We start from the raw sequence: 10,884 nt of genomic DNA on the forward strand, positions 1-10,884 counted from the left end.
AGGGACAGTGTCTTCCCAGCTGTTATCAGGCAACCGAATCATCCTACCACAACCAGTGAGCAGTGCTGAACTACTATCTACCTCATAGGTGACCCTCAGACTATCCTTGAATGACCTTTGCTGGCTTCACCTTGCACTAAATGTTATTCCCTTTCATGTATCTATACACTGTGGATGGCTCAACAGTCTACACACTGTAAATGGCTCAATTGTAATCATGTATTGTCTTTCTGCTGGCTGGTTAGCACACAACTAAACTTTTCACTGTACCTCAGTCCACATGAAAATTCTAAACAGAATGAGACAAAAGGATAGACGAAGGCCAAATTGTGAAGTTAGAGGAAGGGATGTTGGTGGCAGGGGAGGGGGAGAAGAGTAATGGGTGCTCATCCAGGTGGAGCACAGGGGGGGGGGGGGGGGGGGGGGGGGGGGGGGGGGGGGGCATCCGAGTCCATGCAACCAGCACTCCACATACACTAACACTATCCTACACAATGAATAATTCACAATTATTGTAAAATTAATTGCTAATTAGCCTACAGAGCTGCATATCTTTGCAGGATGGGAGGAAACTAGAGCTCCCAGAAAAAAACCCACACGGTCACAGCTCATAGAGGTCATGCAAACTCCGTACAGACAGCACCCGTGGTCAGGATCGAACCTGATACTCCGGTGCTGTGAGGCAGCAACTCTACCGCTGCACCACCGTACCACCCCAAGCATAGAAAATGATGATAGCTGTGGCCACATCCGACCGCCAGTCTTTTCAGACCTCCACGCTGCAGTGTGCAAAACAATACCACATGTACAAAAGCTCGCTGAATACCAAATGCTTTGTTGAGTCCTCCAGGAATCTCTGGCAGTCTGAAAGGTTTTTGTTTTACATCGTATCTGAAGGCCACCCTTTTGACAACACAAACCTGTCAGAAGGCTCAGGAATGGATAGACAATAGAATGCATGCTCACCTAGAAGCACTGAAGAAAACTCAAAATCCAACCATGAATGGAACCAAAAGTTATAGACCTGCAGAACTCCTATCAAACCAACCAGCAGAACGCAGAGCTGATTAGTCAGCACCCAATTGGTGATAATCACAGGTATTTATACCAGGTGATAGATTAGGGGAGCAGATTAAATGCAGGTGTAACTCCTAATTACTCAGGGGATAAATGTGGAAAAAGCCTCAAGTGTCTGGAGGTGTGGTAAGGCAAGTGTGACAAAACCCTCTCACAAGCTGGCAGTTGTTGCTTCTGCTGGGAATCATTTGGGCTAAGATTAGGGTTTAGTTTAGAGATACAGCGCAGATACATGCCGTTGGGGGCCCACACCGACCAGCGATCCCCACAGGCCTGCACTATCCAACACACACTGGGGACAATTTTACATTTTACTCCAAGCTAATTAATCTACAAACCTGGACGTCTTTGGAGTGTGGGAGGAAACCGAAGATCTCAGAGAAAACCCACGCAGGTCACGGGGAGAATCGAACCCGGGCCTCTGGCGCTGCAAACGCTGTAAGGCAGTAATTTTACTGCTACGCCACAGAATATCAAAGCCAAGCACTTTCACGACCCAATTCACCACCTTTTTTACTCGTGGACATTTTTCATCAGGCTAGAAAAACGCCACGACCTACTTGATGCCACAAGTACCTACGACTAACAACACGGCCTGCTACGACACACCTACGACCTCGTGACGACCAGGCTGCGATTATGTCAAGGGCAAACTCGGCAGAGGTCATGAATTAGGTTGTGAAAGTAGGACAGGGGCTTAACAAAGCTTTTCCCTGTACATCTGGCAGTAACAAACTATCCGAAACAAAATCCTCATTCCAATAAGTGATAGCCTCGATGCACAGTAATAACACCAAAGAACTAATTCCAGGCATCATTTTAACCTTGTGTAGGAAGGAACTTCAGATGCAGCTTTAAACCAAATATGAATACAAAAAGCTGGAGTAACTCAGCGGGACACACAACATCTCTGGAGTCAAGTCAAGTCAAGTGAGTTTATTGTCATGTGTCCCTGATAGGACAATGAAATTCTTGCTTTGTTTCAGCACAATGGAACATAGTAGGCATTGACTACAGAACAGATCAGTGTGTCCACATACCATTATATATGTAAATACACACATGAATAAATAAACTGATAAAGTGCAAATAACAGATAATGGGTTATTAATAATCAGAGTTTTGTCCGAGCCAGGTTTAATAGCCTGATGGTTGTGGGGAAGTAGCTATTCCTGAACCTGGTTGTTGCAGTCTTCAGGCTCCTGTACCTTCTACCTGAGGGTAGCAGGGAGATGAGTGTGTGGCCAGGATGGTCAATAAAGGAATAGGTGACATTTCAGGTCGAGACACTTTGTGTGTCACGACCCGAAACATCGCCCATTTTCTTTCTCCAGAGATGCTGTCTGACCCGTTGAGTTACTCCAGCGTTTTGTGTCTACCACCATTTTAACCACATTGGGAAATATCGCACACAATATCGGAGCCAAGCATTACATTTATTTTTTATTTACCTCGAGCATCTTGTGTTTAGTTCAATAACATGAACACTTTCGCAGAAAATATGTTGATTTTTAAAAAAATATTTTGTTATTGTGACTCGTGGAAATGCCGTCAGTTGAGCTACGATAATCAGTTTCATAATTCTGCTCACATAAACTTGACAATATAATTATCATGCCTGGGACAGAAAATCATTTTGCAATTACAAGGTTAGTCAATTTTAATCACACATCATAATAAATGAATTATTCTGGGACGGGATAAGTAAAAGCTATGAGGAACAACTTGCCAGTGCTGAACCGATTCAGTTATTTTAATAAGCACATATTTTCTAGGATCATATCATGGCTGAAGCAGAGATTCATAAGTGTAAATGAAAGTAATCATGTCAGGTACTTAAACTCATCATGAATCATGATTCAGGGTTCCTGAGTTTAGGGAATGTGAAGGATCTCGTTGACCTTGGCAATTTGTAGCTTTCTGCCCAATAAACAGCATCTGGACTGAGCTGACTGCCAGATGGCTGAATTATTGCAGAGAAGATACACATATGGAGATCATTCGCAATTTCAGCGCCCGTATGGTTCTACATGAGGGGGTGGTCACTAGAAAGATACATCGACAGCATAAAGGAGGTCCTGCGTGCGTGGGTGGGGAGATCAAGGTAAGATCTGGAGTGAGAACAGACCCAGAGCGGGATACTATGTAACGTCACCGCCCTTTATGTGGTGACTAATTGCATACCTAGGGTAAGCAAGCAAAGAGTTTCACTGTGACAAATAAGTATTCATTCATTCAAAGAGGTGCAAGTGTCTCCTGCGACTTCACTCCAACATATAATCCACAGGGATTTATGTGTCATAGAAATTTGCCTTGGTGCTCTGCCCGCAAGAAACAATATGACATACAGTGACCGTTAGGAATCTCATAAAACATCAAACATTAATAATTAAACATTATTGATTAAACATGTGAATTACATAAAATACCAGAGTAAAAGGAGGCTACAGATTGTTGGTTATTGAGTAGAGCTACTACTCGTGGGGGAAAAAAGCTGTTTTTTTTTGAAAGGTAGACAAAAATGCTGGAGAAACTCAGTGGGTGAGGCAGCATCTATGGAGCGAAGGAATAGGTGACGTTTCAGATCGAGACCCTTCTTCAGACTGATGTGGGGGTGGGGGTGGCGGGAAGAAGAAAGGAAGAGGTGGAGACAGTGGGCTGTGGGAGAGCTGGGAAGGGGGAGAAAGCAAGGACTACCTGAACATTATATAAACATTGACTTCTCTAACTTCAGGTAGTCCTTGCTTTCTCCCTCTTTCCCCTCCCCTTCCGAGCTCTCCCTCAGCCCAGAGTATCCGCCTCTTCCTTTCTTCTTCCCACCCCCACATCAGTCTGAAGAAGGGTCTCAACCCGGAAACATCACCTATTCCTTCGCTCCATAGATGCTGCCTCACCTGCTGAGTTTCTCCAGCATTTCTGTCTACCTCCGATTGTTCCAGCATTTGCAATTCCTTCTTAAATAACTTATGAATGATTCTTTAATATTATCACATATGACATGTCACGCACACATGACAACAAACTAAACTGAACTAAACCTGTTATTTTATTGTTATCCTCTGACCATTCAGTGCGATGTTTAATGGAGGGTTTTTTCGCCCAGCTGATAATACAAACACTTCTGGCAGTAAAGTATCTCCAATATACGGTCTAGGCACACAGACATCTTCACAGCTAGTTTTTTTTCTGTAACCAACGTTTCTAAGTACTTCTTTAGTGAAAGCTGAAATATCTGTTCAGCTGCAAGATAAACATTGACGTCCCTGTCCCACTTTCCTGAGTTACTCACGAACTCTTCCGAGTTTTCCCCTTCATTCCAACTCGGGGATTGTCGGTAGCCAGCTCGTAGGAGGCCATAGGAGTGTGTTGATATTTCGTAGCGGCTTGTAATGCCAGCCGTAGGAACTCGAAGCATCTGGTAAGTCGGAGGTTTTCATCAGTCTCCCTACCTGCTTCCACTACCTGCAACCTCCGGCAACCACCTGCAACCACTGGGAACCGCACGGAAAACCTTGGGTGGGGCACAAAGTCTCCAGAGGTTTCCGTTCAGGTTTCCTAAGTGGGACAGGGTCTTGACCCGATTCCTTCTCTCCGGAGATGCTACCTGTCTGTCGCTGAGTTCCTCCTGCATTGTGTGTCCATCTCTGAATTTTTTGGAGGGTTCTTTTCTTCTCATTTCTCTCGCCCAGTCACTGCCCAGTCCATCATCGGCTCTGACCTCCCTTCCATCGAGGGGATCTATCGCAGTCGCTGCCTCAAAAAGGCTGGCAATATCATCAAGGACCCACACCATCCTGGCCACACACTCATCTCCCTGCTACCTTCAGGTAGAAGGTACAGGAGCCTGAAGACTGCAACGACCAGGTTCAGGAATAGCTACTTCCCCACAGCCATCAGGCTATTAAACCTGGCTCGGACAAAACTCTGATTATTAATAACCCATTATCTGTTGTTTGCACTTTATCAGTTTATTTATTCATGTGTGTATTTACGTATATAATGGTATGTGGACACGCTGATCTGTTCTGTAGTCAATGCCTACTATGTTCCGTTGTGCTGAAGCAAAGCAAGAATATCATTGTCCTGTCAGTGACACAGGACAATAAACTGTCTTGTTTTCTCTCACCCTGCAGAGGTGTGCGAGGATTTGAGCGCATGGTATGAATCGCCATCATCACAAACAGAGTTGTGCTCCGATCCTACTTTTGAGCTTACAAGTCCCTCGGGCAGCATACGCCAGACGCAGTGAGGATTCCTCTCCTCTTTACCCGCTGAGTAACACCTGCAAACGCGCTGCAAATTGCTGCTCCACTACATCAGAGATTAATGCACGGGGAAATAAAGTGGTAAGCAGTTTAAACCCAGGGTGCTGAAGTTTGCAATTTTTTACTCAGTCAGTGCGAGTACATAATTAGAAAGAACAGCTGGGGTATTGAATAAATAAGAAATTTATGATTATGAATGCTCATTACCAGGCACTGTGCTTGTTAACATGCATTATTGCCCTTTTCATTAATTAAAAGTTGATTTTCTTTTTTCCTCTTTTATTATCAGGCTATTAGAGAATGTTTGTCTTAACCAACTTCAGGGTAGTACTGGAAAAAAACACAGTAAGGGGGGGGGGGGAAGATGCCAAGAAATGGGGCAGCACGGTGGCGCAGTGGTAGAGTTGCTGCCTTCCAGCGCCAGGGACCTGGGTTCGATCCTGACCACAGGTGCTGTCCGTGTGGAGTTTGCACGTTCTCCCCGTGACCTGCGTAGGTTTTCCTCGAGATCTCCGGTTTCCTCCCACATTCCAAAGACTTGCAGGTTTGTAGGTTAATTGGCTTTGGTGAAAATTGTGAATTGTCCCAATTGCGTGTAGGATAGTGTTCAAGAAGGAACTGCAGATGCTGGAAGATCGAAGGTACACAAAAAATTGCTGGAGAAACTCAGCGGGTGCAGCAGCATCTATGGAGCGAAGGAAATAGGCGACGTTTCGGGCCGAAACTGTCTGAAGAAGGGTTTCGGCCCGAAACGTCGCCTATTTCCTTCGCTCCATAGATGCTGCTGCACCCACTGAGTTTTTCCAGCAATTCTTTGTGTACCTTTGTGAGTAGGATAGTGTTAGGGTGCGGGGATCACTAATGGGCCGAAGGGCCTGTTCTATTTATTGTCTCTCCCAAGATCCTTAGGTCCACTTCACTATGTTGGCGTATTTTCCCATCGTGCTCTACCAGTGCCTAAGCTTAATTGGGTGAATAAAATCATGAGAGGAATAGATCGGGAAGATGCACAGTGTAGGGGAATTGTGGACAGGAATCTGAGGAGTAATGGGCCTGTCCCACTTAGGCGATCGGACTCCCCAGCGACATTTGTTCTCAACAATGACTACAACATCCTACCACCTAGTCGACGTCCAGCTACGTCAAGCCACCGACAACCGGCGACCCATTAGGACGTCCACATTCGACCAAACAGCTACTACAACCTACGTCCACCTGCGACAAGCTACGTCAAGGTAAGACTATTCAGTGGCCGGTACCTGTCGCCGGTTGACGTAGGTAGGCGCCGATGGAATTCACCGAAGTCAGCACCAGCGACCATCCACGCCATTCTGGTGACAACTACGACAGGACCTACGTCAGGAGAAGTCGAGCTACGCTCATTGGCGTCAAACCCACAGTCGCCAAAAAGTTTGAAACATTTCAAAATCCAGCGGCGACCAGATAAACGCTACGACTCTTTGGCCGACTGAGGAGACAACTCACAACCATACAGGCAGCACCATGTGGGACAGCCTAGTCGCCTGGTGTCGCCAAAAAAATCGCCTAAGTGGGACAGGGGCATAACTTATTCACACAAAGGGTGGTGGGTGTATTGAACGAGCTGTCGGAGGAGGTAGGGATTATCTCAACGTTTAAGAAACAGTTAAGGGTGGGGAGATTGCAACCTTCACGTGGTCCGCCCTGTTTCGACAAATACAATCAACATGGCGTGCACAATCAAATAAGATCAAATAGAACAAGTTGTCCGATAACTTTAGGCTGTGCACGCCATACACAAGAAGAAGAAGAAGAAACTGTTAGACAGGTACATGGATAGAGTGTGTAGGAAGGAACTGCAGATGCTGGTTTAAATCGAAGATAGACACAAAATGCTGGAGTAACTCAGCGGGTCAAGCAAGCATCTCTGGAGAGAAGGAATGGGTGACGTTTTGGGTCGAGACCCTTCTTCAGACAAGGTACATGGATAGACCACGTTCAGACGGATATGGACCACACGCAGATAGGTGGGACTAGTGTAGCTGGGACATGTTGGCCGGTGTGGGTAGGTTGGGCTGAAGGGCCTGTTTCCACACTGTGTCACTCTGACTCTTGGGTTAAACATATTACAAAGGACTCTTTTTTTTCAGGATTTCCTACATCAGTAACTAACATTTCAAATACAATAAAATCCACAGAGAACATTAGATGAGTTACTAAAGTACAATGACATCCCTGTGATATCCCTTCAATTCGCAGAACTCAAAGTCTTTATCAGTATCTGCTCTTTGTTCTATTGTTCATTATGAAGCTCGGAAGATGCAATGTTTTTTTTTCCAATCTTTCATGAAATGAAATGCACTTCACGAGTCAATTACATCATCCCCTGCAAGAAATACTGCAGTCAAATGAACCCAGGAATAGTGTAGGAAGGAACTGCAGATACTGGTTTAAAGGGAAGATGGGCACAAAATGCTGGAGTAATTCAGCGGGTGAAGCAAGCATCACTGGAGAGAAGGAATGGGTGACGTAATCAGGATCAAACCCGGGTCTCTGGCGCTGTGAGGCAGCAACTCTACCACTGCCATGACTACAATTCCTACTTCAGCTGTTGGATCAATGGCCTTCCATTCGCTAGGAAGTCAGAAGTGGCTACGTTTGTTAATAACCATACAACATATAACAATTACAGCACTGAAACAGGCCATCTCGGCCCTACAAGTCCGTGCCAAACAACTTTTTCCCCTTAGTCCCACCTGCCTGCACTCATACCATAACCCTCCATTCCCTTCTCATCCATATGCCTATCCAATTTATTTTTAAATGATACCAACGAACCTGCCTCCACCACTTCCACTGGAAGCTTATTCCACACCACTACCACTCTCTGAGTAAAGAAGTTCCCCCTCATGTTACCCCTAAACTTCTGTCCCTTAATTCTGAAGTCATGTCCTCTTGTTTGAATCTTCCCTATTCTCAAAGGGAAAAGCTGGTCCACATCAACTCTGTCTATCCCTCTCATCATTTTAAAGACCTCTATCAAGTCCCCCCTTAACCTTCTGCGTTCCAGAGAATAAAGACCTAACTTATTCAACCTTTCTCTGTAACTTAGTTGTTTAAACCCAGGCAACATTCTAGTAAAATGATTGCACAAAGCTCATTTGCAACTCCTTAAACTGAAGCTAATGTTGCCAATGTGCATAAGCAATGTCCGGCTAAGCTTTAAGTTTCAAGTACGGGTCCACCACTGAATTTCCAGCAACTGAGACCCGGGTTCGACCCTGACCACGGGTGCTGACTGTACGGAGTTTGTACGTTCTCCCCTTGACCTGCGTGGGTTTTCTCCGGGTGCTCCGGTTTACTCCCACACTCCAAAGACGTGCAGGTTTGTAGGCAAATTAGCTTTGGTAAAATTGTAAATTGTCCCTGGTGTGTGTAGGGCAGTATAAGTACGTGGGCGATGATCGCTGGTCGGGGTGGACTCGGTGGGCTGAAGGGCCTGTTTCCGCGCTGTATATCTCTAAACTAAACTAAATCCCTACCCCTTAATAATGCCTAATAAACAGATTTATAGATTTTAACTGGTTATGTAGTTTGATGGAGTGTTTACTCTTCAGCTACTGATCTCACAGACCACAAGAGGGCTTATTAGTGAGCTAATTTTAACAATTGCATCTGTTTGACTTCAGGATAACAAGACAGTGTCCGACACAAAATGCTGAAGACACTCTATACACCAGGTGGCATCTTTGGGGAGTGGAAGGCAAAGTTAATCGTGCTTTGTTACTGTCATGGTCATGTGATGGGCGGCACGGTGGCGATCTGGTGGAGTCGCTGCCGTTCAGCGCCAGAGACCCGGGTTCGAACCTGACTACGGGCGCTGACTGTACGGAGTTTGTACGTTCTCCCCGTGACCTGCGTGGGTTTTCTCCGGGTGCTCTGGTTTCCTCCCACACTCCAAAGATGTTCGGGTTTGTAGTTTACTTGGCTTGGTAGCATTGTATCTCGTGTGCATGATAGTGTTAGGGTGCAGGATAATTACAGGACTTGGTGGGCCAAAGTTCCTGTTTCCGCGATGTGTCTCAAAAGTCTAAAAAGTCTAAAGACTGCAAGTTATCCTTGCAGTCACATTGTCCCTTTATTGTTAATCGCAGGGTTACAGCGTGGGTTTTTCTCCAAGATCTCCGGTTCCCTCCCACACTTCAGAGACGTCCAGGTTTGTAGGTTTGGAGAAAACCCACGCAGGTCACGGGGAGAACGTACAAACTCCATACAGACAGCGTCTGTAGTCGGGAAAAACCCGAGTCTCGATGTTGCAAGCGCTGTAAGGCAGCAACTCTACCACTGCGCCACCATGTCCCTGTTAAGTGGAGAACTGATGGAAATATCTTCCATTCTGGTTGGTCTGAATAACGAAGAATTGGAGCTTGGAGTTTGAAGGCAAGATGGTCAAAAGCCAGTGAGGTTATAGTGATGCAATTATAAAGAAGGCACATCGACACCTCTCTTCTTCAATATGATGATCATAAGCTCATAAGGGATATGATTAGAATTAGTATGTAACACACCGTTAACAGACTGTTAGTTTGCGGGGACCACTGGTCGGAGCAGACTCGGTGGGCCGAAGGGCCTGTTTCCACGCTGTATCTCTAAACTAAACTAAACGGCGCAAGGCGCTCCGATGTAACTGAGATCACAACCACAATAAATGGTGGAAAGAAAATATTTCCTTCAAGGGAAGAATAAGGATCAGATAGAATCGCAATGATTGTTCACAAAGCCTAGAGTGATGTCTATGCTGCTGGGATAGGATGATTCAGTTGCCTGATGGCAGCTTGGACAGTTTCTTCCCAGCTGTTATCAGGCAACTGAACCATCCTACCACAACCAGAGAGCAGTCCTGAACTACTATCTACCTCATTGGTGACCTTGGACTATCCTTGATCGGACTTTGCTGGCTTTACCTTGCACTAAACGTTATTCCCTTATCATGTATCTGTACACTGTGGATGGCTCGATTGTAATCATGTATTGTCTTTCTGCTGACTGGTTAGCACGCAACAAAAGCTTTTCACTGTACAAATACATACACGTGATCATAAACTAAACTGAGCTGGACTTAGTTCAAAAAATAAACCTGAAGACCAGGTCAGGCACAAAAAATCTGGAGTAACTCAGCGGGACAGGCAGCATCTCTGGAGAGAAGGAACAGGTGATGTTTTGGGTCGAGACCCTTCTTCTGAAGACCAGGTGATGAATGTAGTTGAGGTGAAGAGGCATTGTAATCAAGCAGTTCCCCCCCCTTGCTGAAATAAGGGAAAATATCCAGCAGAAGTCATCACTGCAAGTGCTCTTGCAATCATTCAAAGGTAGTTTGATGAATCGGTGCAACAAAGCTGACACGTTGCCAAGCCAAGGAGGCACGACACAAAAAAAAGGTTCAAGGCTAGAGATTGGAAGTGTATTAAATGTCAACCAAATAACCTCAGCTCTAGAGAGAATACATTGCTGTCAGTACTGCACTGCCAATAATAACGGATAATACATCAGGAAACAGGCACTG

This window comes from Leucoraja erinacea, chromosome 31, assembly GCF_028641065.1.
Source record: "Leucoraja erinacea ecotype New England chromosome 31, Leri_hhj_1, whole genome shotgun sequence".
Classification (NCBI taxonomy): Eukaryota; Metazoa; Chordata; class Chondrichthyes; order Rajiformes; family Rajidae; genus Leucoraja; species Leucoraja erinaceus.